The following is a 21,672-nucleotide window of genomic DNA, read 5'->3' on the forward strand; positions in this document are numbered from 1 at the left end:
AAAAGAAGAAAAATGATGAATAAATTTGAAAGCAGAAAATATTTAAACATTTATATGGGAAAAAAAATTTTAACGTGTGTTATACTTATAAATATTTTTACATGTTATAAATATATACTATATATTTGTGTATGTAAATATTTATATTTTATATACTTGTATATTTTAGATATATCCTAAAGGAAATCAAGAGATAAATGACAAAAAGAAGGGAGGAGAATATTTGCAACACATACGACAAAGAGCTAATTAACTTAATACATGAAGAACGCTTAATACACAAAGATAAAAAAATGTTGGGCTGGGTGCAGTGGCTCACGCCTGTAATCCCAGCACTTTGGGAGGCCGAGGCAGGTGGATCACGAGGTCAGGAGTTTAAGATCAGCCTGGTCAACATGGTGAAACCCTGTCTCTTCTAAAAATACAAAAACATTAGCTGGGCATGGTGGCGGGCACCTGTAATCACAGCTACTTGGGAGGCTGAGGCAGGAGAATCGTGTCAATCTGGGCGGTGGAGGTTGCAATGAGGCAAGATTGCACCACTGCACTGCAGCCTGGGCAACAGTGCAAGACTCTGTCTCAGAAAAAAACTAAATACATCAAAATAAATGTTAAAAAGAAAGAAATGAGCAAAGGATATAAACAGGTAGTGCATGGGAAAAAATGCAAATGGCTAAGAAACATACATAAAGGTGCTCAACTGTATTAATTTTTTAAAGTACACAAAGTTATATATACCATTTTTCACCAGCAGGTTGACAGAGACTAGAAATTTAGAAGTGACCCACCCCTAACCTTTGCAGGGTCAAAGCAACAGTACAAACGCGTGCCCAGGCATCATACAATTACACAGAGAAAAACTACAAATCATGCAAACAGGCCAGGTGCAGTGCACGCCTGTAATCACCACATTTTGGGAGGCCAAGGTGGGAGGATGCTTGAGCCTAGGGGTTTGAGACCAGCCTGGGTAACAGAGAGATTGTGCCTCTACAAAAAATAAAATAGGCTGGGCCCTGTGGCTCACGCCTGTAATCCCAGTACTTTGGGAGGCCAAGGCGGGTGGATCACCTGAGGTCAGGAGTTTGAGACCAGCCTCAACATGGAGAAATCCTGTCTCTACTAAAAATACAAAATTAGCTGGGTGTGGTGGTGCATGCCTGTAATCCCAGCTACTCGGGAGGCTGAGGCAGGAGAATTGCTTGAATCTGGGAGGCGGAGGTTGCGGTGAGCTGAGATCATGCCATTGCACTCCAGCCTGGGCAACAAGAGCAAAACTCTGTCTCAAAAAATAAACAAATAAAATAAAATAGCTGGGCGTGGTAGTGCGTGCCTGTAGTTCTAGCTACTTGAGAGGTTGAGGCGGGAGGGTCTCTTGAGTCCAGGAGTGACAGGCTTGTGTGAAAGATCTTTAATATATATTTTTGAGAAAAGTTAATTAAGGATCTGATGAATACTACGACCAACTATGTGTGTGTACATCTACATACCTATATCTATAGCTGTGTGTGTGTACATCTATATATCTATATCTATCTATAGCTGTGTGTGTGTGTATATATGTTTATGCTTACATTTGCTAAGAAATTTTCTAGAAGGAATTACAAGAGAGTTACTACCTCTGGTTACTAAGAGAAGGGATAGATGGGGCAGTTCTTACCTCACGCTTCTGTCTGTTCAAATTTGTCAGAGCATTTGGTACTTCATAATAAAAACAATAACCAAACAATACACTGAGTAAAATTTCTCAGACACATCTGGTAACAGCCTCTAGCCTCCATCAACACCAGCAACTAGAAGCATCTCATATTGCAGACATTGCACCAGGCACGGGGCTACCCAACCACAAGTCAGAGACCTGCCTTTCCAGGCCCGTGGAATTTTGTTCAGCCAGTTGCTGCCAGTTAGTTCTCCATCTTAGTTCTCCGTCTTTGTTTCCAAGGTAGCAGGAACCCTACAGAAAGCCAGCAGAACATATGCCACACCCCCAAATGTGTTTTCTTCACGGATTTCCCTAGAAGGCTGCCAGCCTGGGCAGTGGGTGAGAAGCCGCTCTGCTGGTTTACACATAGCAGGCCCAGCGCCCCACAGGCTCACGGAGGAGCTCTGCCCTCACCCGGCCGAATCTCACCCATGCAGGTGGCGGATCAGAGGACTTCCTGTGACTGGGTAAACAACTCAAAGGTCAGCCCTTCCCAGCAGTGAGTAAACACCAACACCCCCAGTTCTGAGAGGGGCCCGCAGAGGTGGCCTCTTCCCTAGTGAGAGGTCCCCCGTGGCTAATGATGGATTATTGGTCCGGGGGCTTCTGGACTTCCAAGACCAGAGGTTTGGTTGGATTAATCTCTGTATCCCGGTTCTTGGGACAGTGCCTGGCACATGGGTGATGTTTGTTGAATTGCCATCAGGGCCTGTCTCTTCCCCTGCCACTTTCCACACCTCTGGAAAGAGCTAACTGCTCTTGGGCTCACTCCGTCGGGTTTGAACCTCACCTCTCCGAAGCGGGTATCCTTTTGCCGGATCTGCACTGTGCATCCAGGAAAACGCACCAGATGAGAAGCTCCTGATGACTGGTTCACACTAGTATTGAAAGTTTATCCTAGAAAATTTAGAAAATAAAGATGACTAACAAAATACAATAAAAATTCTATTCCCCCTCCCCTTCCTGCTCTAACAGAACTGTTATGCTCCCCTGCAGCCATCTCAGGTGGGGAATGGTTTTTGTTTGTTTGTTTGTTTTTGAGACAGAGTCTCACTCTCTCCCCGGCTGGAGCGCAGTGGTGTGATCTTGGCTCACTGCAACCTCGCCCTCCTGGGTTCAAGTGATTCTCCTGCCTCAGCCTCCTGAGTAGCTGGGACTATAGGCACACACCACCACACCCAGCTAATTTTTGTATTTTTAGTAGAGACGGAGTTTCACCATATTGGCCGGGCTGGTCTCAAACTCCTGACATTGTAATCCGCCCGCCTTAGCCTCCCAAAGTGCTGGGATTACAGGCATGAGCCACTACGCCTGGCCCTGAATGTTTTATCTCCTGGAGTAAATGTCCTCTTTGCTGATGACTGCCTCTTCCAGGCCATTCTGCCACTAGTTTCATTGATTGACTAACCTCCATAGACCCTCAGTCTAGCAAGGAGACCACAATGATGCTTTGGGTGTCCAGGTACCCGTTTCAACTCAGACACGACATCGAGTAGCCCTCCAGACATCTGGGGATTCCTTTTTCTTCCGTGTATGGTCACCCGAGTACATGGCCTTGGGTCCGCCTCGGGAAAGATTGGGGAAATTATTACAGTCTTTTCTTGCCAGTGCTGCCAAGTTCTTCCTTAGAGACCCAGCCGCCTCTTCAGTCCCTGTGTTCCAGGTTGGAAAACTGGCTTAGGTCCAAACAACTGAGCAAGGGACTGTCAGTTTGTTTGAGGGCTCTGGGCCTCCTGCGTCTCCACTTGTGCCTCTTGCTGGCTGGAGACGTTAAGCAGCACCTGCGTAGGTTGTCCATTTATTCTGCCCCGGGAGATGCTGTGCTCTGTGGACCACAGCTCCCTGTGGGCCGGGCCCGGGTGGCTGCATGTCATTATGGTAATTGTGACCTCCTGGCATCTGGAAGCCGAAGACCACCGCCTGGCCTCTATGACTGGGGGTAGAGGGGCTTCATTGCCACGGGTAGCAATGAGCCCAGCTCTGTGACCAGCTCTCCTGTTTAGTGATGTTGGTGCCTCTCCCCTGAGCATTCCTGATGCTCGTGGCGAATCACGTGTTCTCGGGGCCCGCCCATCATGCCTAACCCCCCACCCCGGTGGCTCTTCTGGTCTCAGATGATATAGTGTGCCCACTCTCCTCAGGCTTTTCATGTTTTCACTGCCATCTTCCAGGGCAACTTGGCCATTTCCATTGCAGCCATTGACACTGGCTGCCACTTTCCTCAGCTTCTAAAAGCCACCCTTGAGTTTGCCTCATCACCTGGGGTCCTTGCCAGGGTGTTAAACTCACGTCCTGAGAAAGCGCCCCAAGGGAACTCTTGCTAGGCCCAGGCTCCTTGATTAAGCCGCCAGGGAGGAAGCAGCCAGCAGTGTGTGTTGAGGAAGGCAGGGCTGCTCGCTAACCTCCCACCTTGCACATGCTCTGCCTCCTGTCACGTCCTTTGTCCTTTACTCTTACTTTCCTGGAATTCGCCCTGCTGCTCAGAAACACACAAGCTTTGCCTCAGGCTCTGTTTTCTAGGGAAATGGGGCCAAGGCAGGGGTGTTCATGATTCCACATGTTGTAAGAAGAGGGGAGGCTCTCCTTCTGGCCCTGGAACTGGGGGGGTGCTCATAGTAAGTCCATCTAGCTAGGGATGAAAACAGAAAACCCAACATCTATGGAAAAATACAAGGATTTGGAAGCGTAACATAAAGACTAAATCAATACAAGTTCAACATATAATCCCTCCCTGAAATGACACAGCATTTTTTCACTGCAAGCAGCTGGGGGCTGGTGCTGGGCTGCTACATCCCCAGGCAGCAGAGGGCAAGGAAGGAGAAGGGCAAGAGCTCGTACCACGGGGGTCCTTGGCTCACAACCTGTGCTCCATTTCTGCATCTCTCGTGTCCATAATACGGCAGATCCTGCCATGAGTAGGGGCGAGGGGAAGAGGAACTGGGCTCAGAACTGTTAGAAAGACTTGGTTTAGAAGAGCTGTGTCTCAGCACACAGCGGGGAGTGCTTATTAGGCAGAAGTCGGTGACCACCACACCAGCTGCCTCAAGATTTCAAAATCACAGGCCAGGCACGGTGGCTCACGCCTGTAATCCCGGCACTTTGAGAGGCCGAGGTGGGTGGATGACCTGAGGTCAGGAGTTTGAGACCAGCCTGGCCAACACGGTGAAACCCTGTCTCCACTAAAAATACAAAAATTCGCCAGGAGTGGTGGCGGGCACCTGTAATCCCAGCTACTCGGGAGACTGAGGCAGGAATATCGCTTGAACCTGGGAGGCGGAGGTTGCAGTGAGCTGAGATCCCGCCATTGTACTCCAGCCTGGCAACAGAGCGAGACTCTGTCTCATTAAAAAAAAAAAAAAATGCTAATGCTTGGGTCCCACTCCCAGAGATTCTGATTTAATGGATCCAGGGTTTGGCCTGGTTGTCAGAAATCTTACACCTCCCCAGGTGATTGTAAAGTGCAGCTCAAGCACCGTTTTGGAGGGAGACCACTTCCGCCCCTGAGCTCTCTTGTCTCCATCTGTCACTCTGTCTCCTGTTCTCCCTCGCTGTGGGCCGCAGCAGCTTGCTCCAGGGCTTTGATGCACGACTGACCCGTCTGGGAAGTGAAGTGAGCTCTCCCTGCTGTGCCCTCCTGTTTACCGGTGTGGGAACTCAGGCTTCCACTTCCTCCCCGTGATGTGAGTAGAATGAATTCCAACTCTCCTGGCAGCAAGTTGCGTACAAAATAAAGCTTGAGGGAGAGCACTTTGAGTAGTCCCGAAAGCTCCCTCAGGGAAGAAAGATAGGAGCAGAAGAGGGCAGTGTGAGGGGCACACGGCCAGAATTCCATTCACGTCCTTTCGATTGTATCTAAGCCAAAGAAAAGCCCTCATGGGGAGGATCGAGGGTTCGTTTCCCCGTTGACAAGTCTGTGCCCACAACACTGCTCTGTTGCAATGGTAGGGTGAGCAAGTAAAACTGGTAAAAATTTTTCAAAATTCTTTGAAAAGTGAATCAATATTCTATCGGGCTCAGACAAACTATTTCTGCTGAGACCCATCTGGACATGTGAAAAGCTCTTGGTAGAAGGAAATCGCAGTTGATCTGAATAATTTCTACAGAATTCTACATTCTGGACTTCCTGGAGACCTAATTGTCCTTAAAAAAAGAAATGGGATTTTTTTTAAGTGTATTCTAATTGAAAATCAGCCACAGACATCAGAGGCAGGAGAGATAGCTGCTTTTTCTTTAAAACAAAAGTAAATTGGGCCATCAGATTGCAATGGTAAAGTGCTTTTGAACCTGCCACATATGAAGTGCTTGGTAAAGGCAGTTTTTGTCATCCCGAAGTGGTATTGGCTAGGCAAACCATTAAACAAAAGTCACGCTACTTCACTTTTTAAGGAAGTCTAGGTGCAAACGGCCACAGGTAAAAAAGCAGTGGTATCAGGAGTTTAGAAAGGACAGCCTGGCAGGGGCAGGGGCTGGCGTGAGGGGATGGCCAGCAACAGGGAGAAGCGCCAGGGGTTTGCTTCTCTTCTCTCTTTGAAGCCAGGCAGGAAGCAAAGAACAGCCCGGAACAGGGGTTCTCAAACCTCTGTGTGCAACAGAATCACTCCCAGTTTCGGGTTCAGTGGGTCTGGGGTGGGACCTGAGAATCTGCACGTGTAAAAAGTTTCTGGGTGGTGCCGATGCTGCTGGTCTAGGAACACTTTCAGACCCACTGGCCAGGAGAAAGAGAAACACGAAAGAAGGTCGTGTGACAATGCTGGAAAATCCACTGCAGGGAAGAGGCCCACAGGCTGTGTGAAACCAGACCGGAAACAGCCTCTTCTTTTCCTTTCTTTCTTTCCTTTTCTTTCATTCTTTCTTTCTTTTTTTGCATTTTCTTAACTTGCAAATATATATATACTTTATTCTTTTCAACCAAGCAAACACCACAAGAAGATTTTATTTTGCTAAAATATGTTAGTAACATTTATTTTATTTTATTTTATTTTGAGAAGGAGTTTTGGTCTTGTTACCCGGGCTGGAGTGAAATGGCGCGATCTCAGCTCACTGCAACTTCTGCCTCCCAAGTTCAAGGGATTCTCCTGCCTCAGCCTCCCAAGTAGCTGGGATTACAGGCGTGCACCACCACGCCCATCTGATTTTTTGTATTTTTAGTAGAGAAGGTGTTTCACCATGTTGGCCAGGCTGGTCTCAAACTCCTGACCTCAGGTGATCCGCCTGCCTCGGCCTCCCAATGTGCTGGGATTACAGACGTGAGCCACCATGCCTGGAGTTAATAACTTTGTAAAATGACAATGACTGGAAACCATTTCTAGCCTCTGCATCGGGGCCACCATGCCCACTGTGGTTCAAAACTCAGGCCTCTGAATTTTTTTTGTATCCTCTTCCCATCCCACACTGGTGGCCTGAGAGAATTTCAGTAATGTCTTGGTGAACAGCGATTTGAAGATGTATTAGCATTTGGAATGAAACAGGAGTCTTAAGACCAGTCAGTTTTGCCACTGATGAACCATGTCGCTCCTCCCTCTTTGAACCTTGGCTTTCTTATCACTAAAAGAAGAGGTTTGGACAAGATGGTATGCATGAAAATGATCATGTTTGATGTTTATAGTTTATTTGGCACTTGAGCACATATGATATCAGTTAATCCCTGTGAAATAATTTTTATTCCCTCCCCGCTTCTCACAGAGAAGGAGAATTGGAAAAGCACAGTCATTTTTGAGCACCAAGATAAAGAAGATGGCCACATAAAAACTTCTGCAAAAACCCCACGGAGGACCTAGTCCCTTATGTTACTTAATGTTCCTCACATAACAATTTACATGAAAAAATCCTCCTAAAAGTGCCTGATAAATATGTCCCTCCAGAAGATGTAATATGCGTCATTTCATAAAAGGTGGAATAAACTTTCTGACACTTCATGTTTTTCTTTTGTTTAACTGCCAGGAAGCTTGGAGCTAATTATGCCAAGATTATAGTAACCACTTAAATCTCAAATTTCTGGCATTATCTCTCGTATCTTCTAAATCCTAATGCCTAAGTTGTCTTATGGAGACCATCTGTGAATAGGGGGATTGTGTAATTTATCATTGAAATGGGAGTGTTTTCAGAGACAGCACACTATTAATAGATACGCCAGGTGACAGATACAAGCCAGGACTGTCCCAGGCAAACCGAGATAGGTGGGCACCCTACCTGTAATTGGAAACAGGTTTGCCAAAAATTATATACAAACAGCGATCCATTTGACCTTGTGGGTGCAGCATTTCGGGGTCTCATTAAACTCAGCAGAATCACACAGAGTAGAGATAGATGATAAGCCACAGGAAATAATAACAACAAAAAAGTTCTGAATGTATTTGTGGGTCTGGGAAGGGAACGGGTGAGCCCTCTCCTGTCATGCAGCCCTATCCCACTTTATTTCCCAAAGCCTGTGCCTCCTCAGTACTGTGGACATCGTGTCCTGTGGCCAGTCACAGCTCGGAGTCTCGCTGTCTCTCCCAGGCTGGAGCACAATAGCATGATCTCGGCTCACTGCAACCTCCACCTCCCAGGTTCAAGCGATTCTCGTGCCTCAACCTCCTGAGCAGCTGGGACTACAGGTGGCAGCTACCACACCCAGCTAATTTTTGTATATTTAGTAGAGATGGGATTTCACCATGTGGGCCAGGCTGGTCTTGAACGCATGACCTCATGATCCACCCGCCTTGGCCTCCCAAAGTGCTGGGATTACAGGCATGAGCCCCCGCGCCTGGCCAGCTCTCCAATTCTTTATAGGAGGGACTTAGGCTGGGCAAATCTGTTTAGAAGGGAAGGGCAGGGGGACTTTCACGCAGAATTGTAAGGCACTTTACTGAAGACTGGAACAAATGTGATTGTCCATCTCAAAAAAATGGGGTGGTGTTGATGAAGATGATGAGACCCTGAAAAGTCACAGTCACCACGCAGTCGGCTCTCTCACAGAGCATGCCATCCAGCGTTTGCCTGCTCAGATCCTGCTGAGCTTTTCCCCATGCAGAGGACAGTACCGACCTCCCCACCTTTTCCCCTGGCACAGCCAGTTTAGCTGCGGGACCCTCTCACTCCTCTGCAGACAGGCCCCAGCAGGGCTGAGGCAGGAAGAAGCCGCTAGGCCGCTCCTAAGAATCAACACTAGAGGTCGCCCTTCTCCAGCATCAGACAAGATTCCACCGCAGAGAGCGCTCCCTCCAGCTTCTCCTTAAAACGCCCTGTGCGGGGCAGGCCCACCGGCCCTGATCACAGGTGACAGCTCCGGGCCGGACCTCGCCACAGGTGGGAAGGCGCTGCTCTAAAGCAGAGGAGGAGGTTGAGCCCACCCAGCCCCAACGGAGGCCCAGGGCTGCTGAGGGGAAGCAGAGCTGGGCTGGAGGCAGGGACGGGCCCATCTTCAGAGTCGTTTCTCCTGCCCAGCCGTCCCGGTGGAGAGAATGTGTGCTCCAGGGGAAGCCAAGAGCCTTGGGATCTGAGGAGCTGCCTGGCGGCTGGGCTGGGAAACACCGAATCGTTTCCACGAGCGATGAACTTCTGGGAGCGACCGAAGCCTGTGCAGCCTGCAGAGTGCGTGACTAATGTGTGTAAATTGTGAGGGGTTATGTATGCAGAGGCACGCTCATTCATTCGTAATTGGCCTCTCATTCTCTGCAAATAGAGACCCTGTCTAAGGAAGGCTGGGTGCCCCGTAAGAGCCATCGTAGCCGGGGCTGCCTGGCTTGTCTGTGGTTCTCGCTCCCCTGTGTTCCTGGGCAAGCTTTTCTCACCAAGCCCTGGCTGTCTGTGTAAAAAGGGAGGGTGCTTCCAGTAGGCAATTCTACACTCTTTTTTTTTTTTTTTTTTTTTGAGACAGAGTCTTGCTCTGTGAGCCAGGCTGGAGTGCAGTGGCCTGATCTCGGCTCACTGCAAGCTCCACCTCCCAGGTTCAAGTGATTCTCCTGCCTCAGCCTCCCAAGTAGCTGGGATTACAGGCATGCGTCATCACGCTGGCTAATTTTTGTATTTTTAGTAGAGACGGGGTTTCACCATGTTGCCCAGGATGGTCATGAACTCCTGACCTCAGGTGATCTGCCCGCCTCAGCCTTCCAAAGGTCTGGGATTACAGGCATGAGCCACCACGCTCGGTTGATAAATCCTTTTTTTTTTTTTTTTTTTTGGTGAGACACAGTCTCACTCTGTCACCCAGGCTGGAATGCAGTGGCGCAATCTCAGCTCACTGCAAGCTCCGCCTCCCGGGTTCACATCATTCTCTTGCCTCAGCCTCTCGAGTAGCTGGGACTACAGGCACCCACCACCATGCCCGGCTAATTTTTTGTATTTTTAGTAGAGACGGGGGTTTCACCGTGTTAGCCAGGATGGTCTCGATCTACTGACCTCAGGTGATCCACCTGCCTCAGCCTCCCAAAGTGCTGGGATTACAGGTGTGAGCCACCATGCCCCGCCCAATTAAACACTCCTTAGTTTTCTAGTCGTAACCTATTTTCACCTGGAAACCAGAAAGGCTGGTTCTATGTGGCGATGGCAATGCTGAGGTTTAGAGGTAAAATACCCACCTGAAGTGAATAGAGGCTGGACTGGAACCCAGGATGGCTCACCTGGAGACAGCGCTCCCACACTGCACCTGGCAAACTGTTTTCTGCAGGAGCAACACTTGCCTTCCTCAGCAAAAAATGCAGGGTTGGAAAGAAAACTGTCTGAGCTGAAAAGTGTTGTTGTTGTTCTGAGACAGGGTTTTCCTCTGTTGCCCAGGCTGGAGTACAGTGGTGTGATCTTGGTTTACTGCAGCCTCTGCCTCCCAGGAGTAGCTGGGACCACAGGTGTGTGCCACAGCTAATTTTTGTATTTTTGTAGGATGTGGTTTTGCCATGTTGCCCAGGCTGGTCTCGAACTCCTGAGCTCAAGCAAGAAGTTATAGCCTGCTCATAGTGACAGCCCTTGTTCCTGGAACTGCGACTTGGAGCCTTTCCATTACGGCAGCCAAGAGACCGGGGCAGGACATCTCCTTTTCTCCCTTTCTCAGATCTTCTGTTTTCTCCTCAAGAAATGGAAGTGGAAAAAGTCATGAGGGATTTCTAAATAAGTGTTCAATGTATGAAGACACCAATGAGATCCTGCAGGCTTTGTTTCTTGGGCAGATAGGGAGGTAATTTCCTAAGAAATAAGCTGAAGGAAGAAAGCATTCCTTTGTAATCTTCTCCAAAGTTCTAGGCAAAGCTTTCTGATAACAAATACTTTTTAAAGGCTTCATGCAATAAACATTGAGCTTCGAGCTAAGCCTGCCTGGGCACCTGCTGTGGTGCACACTGGTGAATACAGGTTGTTCCAGGTCTTGGCCACTGAGTGCAAGATGGAAGCTACATCACAGGTACATCCTAGCGCTGGAGGTAGGACCTCAGGTTGTCATTTCTCCAATGGGAAGGCTACACCGGGCTGACTTTACTGATGACTCTTAGCGTGTTTTCCATTCAGTAATGCTGCACAGGAGTGAAGATTCTGACTTGCTTTCTGACCAAGAGCTTTAGATGAGGCGACTTTGGAGTAAGCCTTTACATATGCATACATTTTTCCTCCTTTTACTTGAATTTCCATGACTTCTTTTGCTCAGATGATCCATGACAGGCAATTTACTTTATGTCAGGGGAAGGCCATTAACAGTCAAGGTGAGCGAACTGTGACAAAGTCACACTGCAGGCTGTTTAGGTCTTTGCTGACTTGGCCATACCGTAAGACCAAGGAAGGCCATTGTCGAAGGTGATAATTGGGCTTTTTGCATGTGTCTGTGTTTGTAAAGACCTTTGTAACAGAAATCTGTGAAATGTTTGGTACTTAGTCCCTATGGGGTAAATGAACCACAAAAGCTCTGAGCATGCCGACCCATGAAGGGAATGTCAGGTTCCAGGACCAGTCACTAACTTGCAAATAACAATTGTTGCCTGGATTTCTCTCCCTGTGTTTTCTTCAGAACTTTTCAGTCAGCATGTGGGCATCTAGCTAAAGGAGCTTAAAGCGAACCCGGAGAAGTTGATGAATAACACTGGGATCTTATTTGCTGAAATTTCCCTGAGAGCAAAACAGTAAGGACTACTTGGATTTCCAAAACACAGTGGTCATCCCTGTCCTTGAAAACAATGTCCTCATTTGAGAAGCGAGTTCTTTTAATCTGTTCCTCACCCCACTGGCTTGTCTCCGAGCTTTTCTTTTGGGTTCTTCCTCTCAAGTGTAGAATTCCAAGCGTGAGGAGCTCATCTCCTCTGGATCCCCGACCAATGATTGGGCCTGGAACCACCACGAGAGCCCTGAGAAGACCCACTGTTCCTTGCTCGGGTCTGTGTCCTGAGTGCCCATGTCAGTTCCCAACCTTTAACAGTGCTAAGAGCCGACCTCGTGCAGCTGGAAGCTTTTGTGAAAAGCATTCACAGGATTCCCTGCTGGATGCGCGGTGCGTGGACTGGCACAATGAAGGGACACAAAAGAATGAAGCGATGGTCCTTGCAGTCTAATGACAGATGTGCATTATTCCAGGGCCACCAGGAACCCCTGACTAAGGAACTGGCCCTATCTAGGGAGCAGTTTCAAATCACGTTCTCAGGTAATACTTGGTGCTCACAGCCAGTTGGAGTGGATTCATCCTGGGTTCCAGGGCAACGCCAGAGAAAACACAGAGCCATTGCCTCACTCGCTTCCCCCAGGATGGGTTAGACTAGTAGGTCTTCTGTGTAGGAAAAAGACTACACCACACACGTACAAACCCTCGCATGCACACTCCCACACACACCAGAGTTGTTTGTCCTGAGCACCTCCGGCATATTCTCTCAGGGTCCATCCTGTATCCCATGCCTTTACCCTACTCCTATCATTTTTTGTTTTGTTTTGTTTTAAGACAAAGTCTTGCCCTGTCACCCAGGCTGGAGTGCAGTGGCGTGAGCTCAGCTTACTGCAACCTCTGCCTCCCGGGTTCAAGCGATTCTCCTCAGCCTCCCGAGTAGCTGAGATTACAGGCGCCCACTACCATGCCCAGCTAATTTTTGTGTTATTAGTAGAGAAGGGGTTTCACCATGTTGGCCAGGCTGGTCTCGAACTTCTGACCTCAGGTGATCCACCTGCCTTGGCCTCCCAAAGTGCTGGGATTACAGGCATGAGCACCACGCCCAGGTAAGGATGTCCATTTTCACTACTGTTATTCAACATAGTACGAGAAGTCCTACCCAGAGCAATCAGACAAGAGAAGGAAGTAAACAGAGTCCAAGTTAGAAAGGAAGAAGTCAAATTATCTTTGTCTGCAGATTATATGATCTTATATTTGGAAAAAAATGAAGACTCCACCAAAAAACTATTAGAACTGGTAAACAAATTCAGCAAAGTTGCAAGATACAAAATCAACCTACAAAAATCTCTAGCATTTCTATATGCCAATAGCAAACAATCTGAAAAAGAAAATTTAAAAAGTCATCCCATTTACAACAGCTACCTAGGATTCTATTTAATCTTTTAATACCTAGGATCTTATTTAATCTTTTATTACTTTGGTTAAGTTTATTAACCATTTATTTAATTAATTAGTAGTTAACTAATTATTTAATTAATTAGTAGTTAATTATAGAGATCTTTCATTTCTTTGGTTAAGTTTATTAACCAAAATGTATACACCTTTATTTGGTTGATATACATAATGATATACAAAACAAAACAAAAAAACAAAACATAATGTATATCAACCAAATAAAGGTGTATACATTTTGGTTAATAAACTTAACCAAAGAAATGAAAGATCTCTATAATTAAAACTATAAAACATTGATGAAAAAAGTTGAAGACCCCCCCCCCACACACACACAAATGGCAAGATATTCCATGTTCATGAAGGAATCAATATTGTTAAAATGCCCATACACCCAAAGAAATCTGACGATCCAATGCAATCCCTATCAAATACCAATGACATTCTTCACAGAAATAGAAAAAAAAAATACCTAAAATTTATGTGGAACCACAAAAGACCAAGAATAGCCAAAACTATCCTAAGCAAAAAGAATGAAACTTGAGGAACCACATTAGCTGACCTCAAACTATATTATACAGCTATAGTAATCAAAACAGCATGGCATTGGCATAAAAACAGACACATACACCAATGGGACAGAATAAAGAACATAGACATAAATCCATCTATAATGAATTCATTTTCTACAAAAGTGTCAAACACATACACTGGGGAAAGGACAGTCTCTTTAATAAATGGAGCTGGGACAACTGGATATCCATATGCAGAAGAATAAAGCTAGACCCTATCTCTGACCATATAAAAAAATCAAAATGGATTAAAGACTTAGATCTCACTTTGGGAGGCTGAGGCAAGTGGATCACTTGAAGTCAGGAGTTCGAGACCAGCCTGGTCACCATGGTGAAACCCCATCGCTACTAAAAATACTAAAATTAGCTGAGCATGGTGGGGCACCCCATAACCCCATAATCCCAGCTACTTGGGAAGCTGAGGCAGAACTGCTTGAATCCGGGAGGACAGAGGTGGCAGTGAGCTGAGATCATGCCATCACACTCCAGCCTGGGCAACACAGTGAGATTCTGTCTCAAAAAAAAAAAAGACTTAAATCTAAGATCTCAAACTATGAAACTACTAAAAGAAGACATGGGGGAATTCTCCAGGACATTGAACTGGGCAATTATTTCTTAAGTAATACCCCACAAACACAGGCAACCAAAGTAAAAATGGACCAATGGAATCACATCAAGTTTAAAAATCTTCTTCATGGCAAAAGAAACAATCAACAAAGTGAAGAGACAGCCCACAGAATGGGAGAAAACATTTACAGACTACCCATCTGACAAGGGATTAATAACCAGAATATACAAGGAGCTCAAATAATTCGACAGAAAAAATTATAATAATCCAATTTAAAAATGGGCAAAAGATTCGAATAGACATTTCTCAAAAGAAGATATAAAATGACAAGCATACATATCAAAAGGTGCACAACATCATTGATCATCAGAGAAATGCAAATCAAAACTGCAAGGAGATACCATCTCACCCCGGTTAAAACGGCTTACATCCAAAAATAGGCAATAACAAACACTGGCAAGGATGTGGAGAAAAGGAAATCCTCATACACTGTTGGTGGGAATATAAATGAGCACAACCACTATGCATAACAGTTTCTTCCAAAAAGCTAAACTACCATATGATCCAGCAATCCCACTGCTAGGTATATGCCCAGAAGAAAGGAAATCAGTATGTCAAAGGGATATCTGCACTCCCATGTTTGTTGTAGCTCTGTTCACAACAGCCAGGATTTGGAAGCAATCTAAATGTCCACCAACAGATGAATGGATACAGAAAATATGGTACATATATGCAATGAAGTACTACTATTCAGCCATTAAAAAGAATGAGTCATTTACAACAACATGGATGGAACTGGTGGATACTATGTTATGTGAGATAAGCCAGGCACAGAAAGAAAAGCTTCACATGTTCTCATTTATTTGTGGGATCTAAAACTCAGAACAATTGAGTCCATGGAGATAGAGTAGAATGATGGTTACCAGAGTCTGGGAAGGGTAATTGGGGGTGTGGAAAATGAGGGATGGTTAATGGGTACAAAAATATAGTTAGAAAGAGTAAGATCTAATATTTGATAGGACAATGGAGTGACTACAGTCGATGTATTATACATTTTAAAATAACTAAAAGAGTATAACTGGGTTGTTTGTAACACAAAGAAAGCATCAATGCTTGAGCTGATGGATACCCCATTTATCCTGACATGATTATTACTCATTGTATGTCTCCATCAAAATATCTTATGTACCCCATTAATATATAAATCCACTAGGTACCCATAAAAATGAAAAATAGGCTGGGCACAGTGGCTCACACCTGTAATCCCAGCACTTTGGGAGGCTGAGGTCGGCGGATCACCTGAGGTCAGGAGTTCAAGACCAGCCTGGCCAACATGGTGAAACCCCGTCTCTACTAAAAATACAAAAATTAGCCAGGTGTGGTGGCACATGCCTGTAATCCCAGCTACTCAGGAGGCTGAGGCAAGAGAATTGCTTGAATCTGGGAGGCGGAGGTTGCAGTGAGCCGAGATTGTGCACCACTGCTCTCTAGCCTAGGCAACAGAGCGAGACTCTGTCTCAAAAAAATAAAAATAAAAATAAATTAAAAATTAAAAGTTAAGACCAGGCTGTACCCTGAGGTAGTTTAGAAGGTTAAACTCCTATAACTGGCCGGGCACGGTGGCTCAAGCCTGTAATTCCAGCACTTTGGGAGGCCGAGGCGGGCGGATCACAAGGTCAGGAGATCGAGACCATCCTGGCTAACACGGTGAAACCCCGTCTCTACTAAAAAATACAAAAAACTAGCCGGGCGAGGTGGCGGGCGCCTGTAGTCCCAGCCACTTGGGAGGCTGAGGCAGGAGAATGGCGTGAACCCGGGAGGCGGAGCTTGCAGTGAGCTGAGATCTGGCCAGTGCACTCCAGCTTGGGTGACAGAGCGAGACTCCGTCTCAAAAAAAAAAAAAAAAAAAAAAAAAAAAAAAAAAAACTCCTATAACTTAGTCTTGGGAGGTCTTAAGGCTTAGCCAGCTCAAATTTTACATTTCTCCAATAGAAGTTCTCTTATGAATTCTGAATAAATTGCAGCATTTCTTTTGCTTTTAAATCTATCTACGTCTCCATAATTTTAGGAATGCCCACTGGAGTTTCTACCAATGTAGTGATTAATTCTGGTAAATTCAATGTAATACAATTTAATTTAATACAATCCAGGAGTGAGGTGGATGGAGAAAGAGGAGAAGTTCATCAAAGAGTACAAAGTTTCAGTTAGACAGGAAAAATAAGCTTTAGTGATTTATTGCACAGAATAATGACTGTATTAAATGATAATGCATTGTATATTTTATTTGTTTAGTTATTTATTATTTTTTGAGACAGAGTCTCACAATATTGTCTAAGCTGGTGTCAAACACCTAGGCTAAAGCGATCCACTGGCCCCATTCTCCCGAGTAGCTGGGACTACAGGTATGTGCCACCATACCACACCATTTGTATATTTTTAAATTGCTTGTGTATGATGCTTACTATCTGGCTGATGGAATCATTCATACCCCAAACCTCAGCATCATGCAATATACCCATATAGCAAGCCTGCAATATACCCCCTGAATCTAAAATAAAAGTTAAAAATATTTTTAAAAAATAATACAATACATAAATAAATAAATAAAATTGCTAAAAGAGTGGTGCATGCCTGTAATCCTAGCTACTCAGGAGGCTGAGGCAAGAGAATCACTTGAACCCAGCAGGTTGTGGTGAGCCAAGATTGTGCCATTGCACTCCAGCCTGGGCGACAGAGTAAGACGCCATCTCAAAAAAAAAAAAAAAGAAAAAAGAAAAGCATAGATTTTAAATGTTCTCACAACAACAAAAAATGATAAGTATGTAAGATTCTTAACCACAGTGATGTACCTTACACGAAGAGCTTCTCTTTCATGATGTGTAACTGCCCCACGGGTTCTTCCTGTCCACTGCACAAACAAAATCAGTTCATGGAGACCATGGTGCTGCAGTAAAGAAAGAGGTTAATTGACGTGATGCCAGCCACACCATGTGGGAGGCAGAGTTATTACTCAAATCAAACTCATCTAAGGCTTGGAGGTTAGGGATTTTTCAAAGGTAATTTGTTAGGTAGCGGGCTAGGGTATGGGGAGTGCTCATTGGTTGGGTCAGAGATGAAATCATAGGGCATCGAAGGTGTCCTCTTTCTCTGAGTAGCTTCTGGGTGGAGGGACACAGAAGCCATTGGCTGGTCCCGGTGGAGCCATCAGTCATCAGACATGCAAAATTCTGAGAAGATATCTCAGAAGGCCAATCCTAGGTTCTACAAAAGTAACGTTACCAGCAGGGGTAACTGAGGAAGTTGCATATCTTATGGCTTCTGGAATAATGCCTCACAATTGTTTATGTCTACACCTTAGCAGAATTTAGGCTCCTTTCCTCCTCCTAGCCTGGTGGTCTCTCATCAGTATTACAAGGGTGGTTGAGTTTGCAGGAAGGATTATTATCGTTTAAACTATAAACTAAATGACTCCCACATGTAGCTTGGCTTAAACCCAGGAATAATTAAAAGCAGCTTGAAGGCTAAGGGCAAGAGGGAGGTTGGCTAGATCAGATCTCTTTCACTGCCATTATTTTCTCACTGTGATAATTTTTGCAAAGGCGGTTTCAGATGCAATTGGATTTTTGGATACTGTGAACCCTGAATATCTGAGACTGGTCTCAGTTAATTTAGAAAGTTTATTTTAGCAAGATTGAGGCTGCATGCCTGTGGCATAGCCTCATGAGGTTCTGATGCCCAAGGTGGTCAGGGTACAGCTTGGTTTTATACATTTTAGGAAGACATGAGACATCAATCAACATATGTAAGATGAACATTGTTTCAGTCCAGAAAAGCAGGACAACTCAAGCAGAGAGGGAGCTTCCAGGTCACAGGTAGGTGAGAGTCAAACTGTTGCATTCTTTTGAGTTTCTGATTAGCCTTTCCAAAGGAGGCGATTAGATATGCACTTACCTCAGTGATGACTTTGCATAGAATGGGAGGTAGTTTTGCCCTAAGCCATTCCCAGCTTGACTTTTCCCTTTAGTTTAGTGATTTTGGGGGCCCCAATATTTCTTTTCCTTTCACATTTCCCCACTTTTCTTTTAAAAAATCTTTTGGAGAAAGCATTTTAGAAGAAAACGAGTGTCTGGTCTCCGGTTTTGTCTGGTCTCTCACGGCCAGGGTGATTTATTCCTAGGCAGGTGGGTCCTGAGTTATTAGGAAAGCTCATTTTTAGCAGGCTGAGAATCATCATGTCCTATGAAGAGAAAATAGGGGGAGGAAGGGAGAAAAACAACAAACAAAATAACAATCCTAGAAAATCGATATAGGCCACACTACTCTGAAGTCCATACATCAGTAGGCAGGTATGAAAGTAGCTTACATATGTAAATAGGTTGCTGTTATTTTCTTCTGAAGTTTATGTTGTCTAGATTCAGTTCACAGGGCTTTAAGAAAGCACAGCTTAGTTTTCAGTGATTTCAAATTAGGAAAATGGAGGAAAAAAAGGAAAAGAAAAGAAAAATTTGAAAACATTGTTTTGGAGACCTGTAGCCAGGAAAAATTAGAATTCAGTCCAAACTGTAGAAAATAATAAAAACTGAAAAACATTAGGCAAAACTAAAATCTAACAACAGGTGTATTATAGTTCTTGAAACATAATGTTTCTCTCTCTAGTTTCCCATTTTTACTAATGACAAATCATGGTAGGACCAATTTGCCTTACTATACTTGGCCAGATAATTTGTATAAAGTGCAGCAAGAATAATTATTTTTTGCATAGTCTTTAAAATAGGCTTTGATGGGGCCGGGCACTCACACCTGAAATCCCAGCACTTTGGGAGACCGAGGTGGGTAGATCACTTGAGGTCAGGAGTTCGAGACCAGCTGGCCAACATGGTGAAACCCCATCTCTACTAAAAATACAAAAATTAGCTGGGCCTGGTGGCAGACACCTGTAATCCCAGCTACTTGGGAGACTGAGGCAGGAGAATCACTTGAACCTGAGAGATGGAGGTTGCAGTGAGCCAAGATTGTGCCACTGCACTCCAGCCTGGGTAACAGAGCAAGACTCCATCTCACAAAAAATAAATACATAAATAAAAAATAGGCTTTGATGGAACTTTGTTTCATAGAAGGAATCTCAGAAAAGACTTTTTTAAAGCCGAGCCCAGCCATGGGATTTGTACCATCAAACACCTATGAGTTGGATGAATTATTCTTCTCTTGAGGTCCCAAGATATTAATAATTGGGGCCCCTGGGCATGTCAGAAAGTAAGTCTTTACTTACCATGCATGGGTCAGGAACTCTGTACAGGGACTGCATAGACAAGGTATGAGGCCAGTTTTCCCAAGTGGCCTTTATTGGTTCCACAAGTCAAGTTTGATTCCTTACAGAAAAGCACACCATTCCAGTCAAAGCCTTGGTAAAATAACCAATTTCTCCAATTGCGTCCTGTTACAAATGAAAACAGATTCTTACTGTACTTATGCAAATAACTATATTGCCATAAGTTAAGAATACTTACAAATAGTTTCCAAATTCTAGAGAAATCAGGTAGAGAGAAACAAATATGCTCCAAATTTTGTTTATAGAAGTATGCTTCATTGTTAAAAGCTGTTAATAGTTCAAAAGAAAAGTTTTCTTTACTCTGAAAAACAAAAGAACGCAATGTTTTAAGCAAAAAGTCAAAAACATTGCTTCAGTCTTCTATAAGTTGAGTCCATGCACTTAATTCCTGTTCTGCTTGATGTTCATGAACATTCCAGCTCTTCACGAGTCCTGAAAGTTTCTCCTCTATTCTGATGTCACAATCTCCAAGTTATCAGAAACCTGCATTCAAGAGCACCTATTAGAGTCTTATAGCTGATTATAAAACTACCTTCTAAAGAGGACAAAAACAAGACAGAATTGTCCATGGATGACAAAAAGTTTTAGGGTAGCCATAGTCAAAGACACAATTGACGAGGAAATTTGTTACCTCTGTCGCACAAAATAATTTAACATAGCAATTATAATTATTACTGATAACATACACTAAGTCTTATCAGAGTTATAGGAGTTTCCTATAATTTTTGGAACACATACCAATAACATATTTATACAGATACAACCCAAAGAAAACTAAATACCATTTCATATTTGACAATGCTTCCTATATAATTTTCATACCTAATAAGCCAGATATGTCATTTTTGGAGTTTAAGGAACCTAATATCTAACAGGATTAACTAGGTCAGTAAAAGATATAGTTTATAATTTGATTTTGGAAAGTTTGTCAAATATCAAAGGTTTAAAAACTTGATATCACAAAATAGGATCACAGGTTATTGTAAAATAAGTCATTCATTTAACCAGAGTGATAACTCAAGAACTTCAAAAAAAGGTGAAAACCTTCATTCTTTGAGAGAGGAGACTTAATTTTCCAAACAATAAGCCCTAATAAAAACAGCATGAAGCCAATCAAATTTGACTTCCAAAATTTCATAAACAATCTATAAAATTTTAATCTTGACCATAAGCTATAACTTCCATAGGCCTTTTATGACCTTTATAGCCTTTACTGGAAGTCAGTTAATGCTCCAAGAAAATGTTAATCTGACACAGGGGCCCACATGCTGGTCTTGCCTTAGTGTGCCTTTGACATTAATGGTCAATTTATAGAGAAACTGAGCTTATTTTATCACTCAACATTGGCCCTTACAGTCTCACACACCCACCCTTCTGTGATAGTCCCTGGCCTTTGAGGAGTTGAACAGCTTTAATTTCTGGCCCTGTGTTTCAGGAATGCAGTTTATTTTGATTTGCATCTTTTACTGAGCCTGAAGTTGAGGATTTAATTATTGCCAGTGTTTAAGATTTAGCAGGACTTGGTGTCCTTTTTAGACCCAGGACTCAAAGCCCTGTACTCAACATCACAAGGACTTTAAAAGCACATACGGAAAGATACATAGATATATTAACCTTAATTTTTAAAAAATTGTTTTAATCTCAGTTATTTTCTAAGCAAACCAAAACTTCACAATAATGGCATAGGGATTATTTTGATAAAACACAAAATACCTTAAGCCAGTTACCAAAAGGCAAAAGAAGAGACCTTCTGCAGTGCACAGAATATTATGTTGGAAGAAAACATTTCCCTTAGACCTTTAAGAAAACATTGTTAGCATCAGGCCACAACAAACAGAAGTCGAGGGAAAAAAGAACTTATATGAGCCGAAAATGACCTGAAGGAGAGCATTAGTATTTCATGCCTTTTATAAGGGGTGCGAAACTGAAAACAGCAAGATGCAATAAAAGTTGAACTTTGGGTTTAAAAAAATTAAAATCTCCTATAAGTTACTAAATCAA

The 21,672-nt window shown here is 44.1% G+C and overlaps 1 long non-coding RNA gene across 2 annotated transcripts; it reads right to left on the reverse strand.

The window, feature by feature from the left end:
- Positions 1-2,489: 2,489 nt before the first annotated feature.
- Positions 2,490-19,730, reverse strand: LOC115899972. Of its 2 annotated transcripts, XR_004059612.1 has the most exons (4): positions 19,612-19,730; positions 18,294-18,579; positions 17,192-17,286; positions 2,490-2,596 (listed from the first exon to the last, which is right to left on the reverse strand). It is a non-coding gene; the product is annotated as an uncharacterized LOC115899972 (long non-coding RNA). The 2 variants fall into 2 exon arrangements; XR_004059611.1 differs by lacking the exon at positions 2,490-2,596 and having other exon boundaries at positions 17,126-17,286.
- Positions 19,731-21,672: the final 1,942 nt, after the last annotated feature.

Source organism: Rhinopithecus roxellana, chromosome 1, assembly GCF_007565055.1.
Source record: "Rhinopithecus roxellana isolate Shanxi Qingling chromosome 1, ASM756505v1, whole genome shotgun sequence".
NCBI classification, from domain to species: Eukaryota; Metazoa; Chordata; class Mammalia; order Primates; family Cercopithecidae; genus Rhinopithecus; species Rhinopithecus roxellana.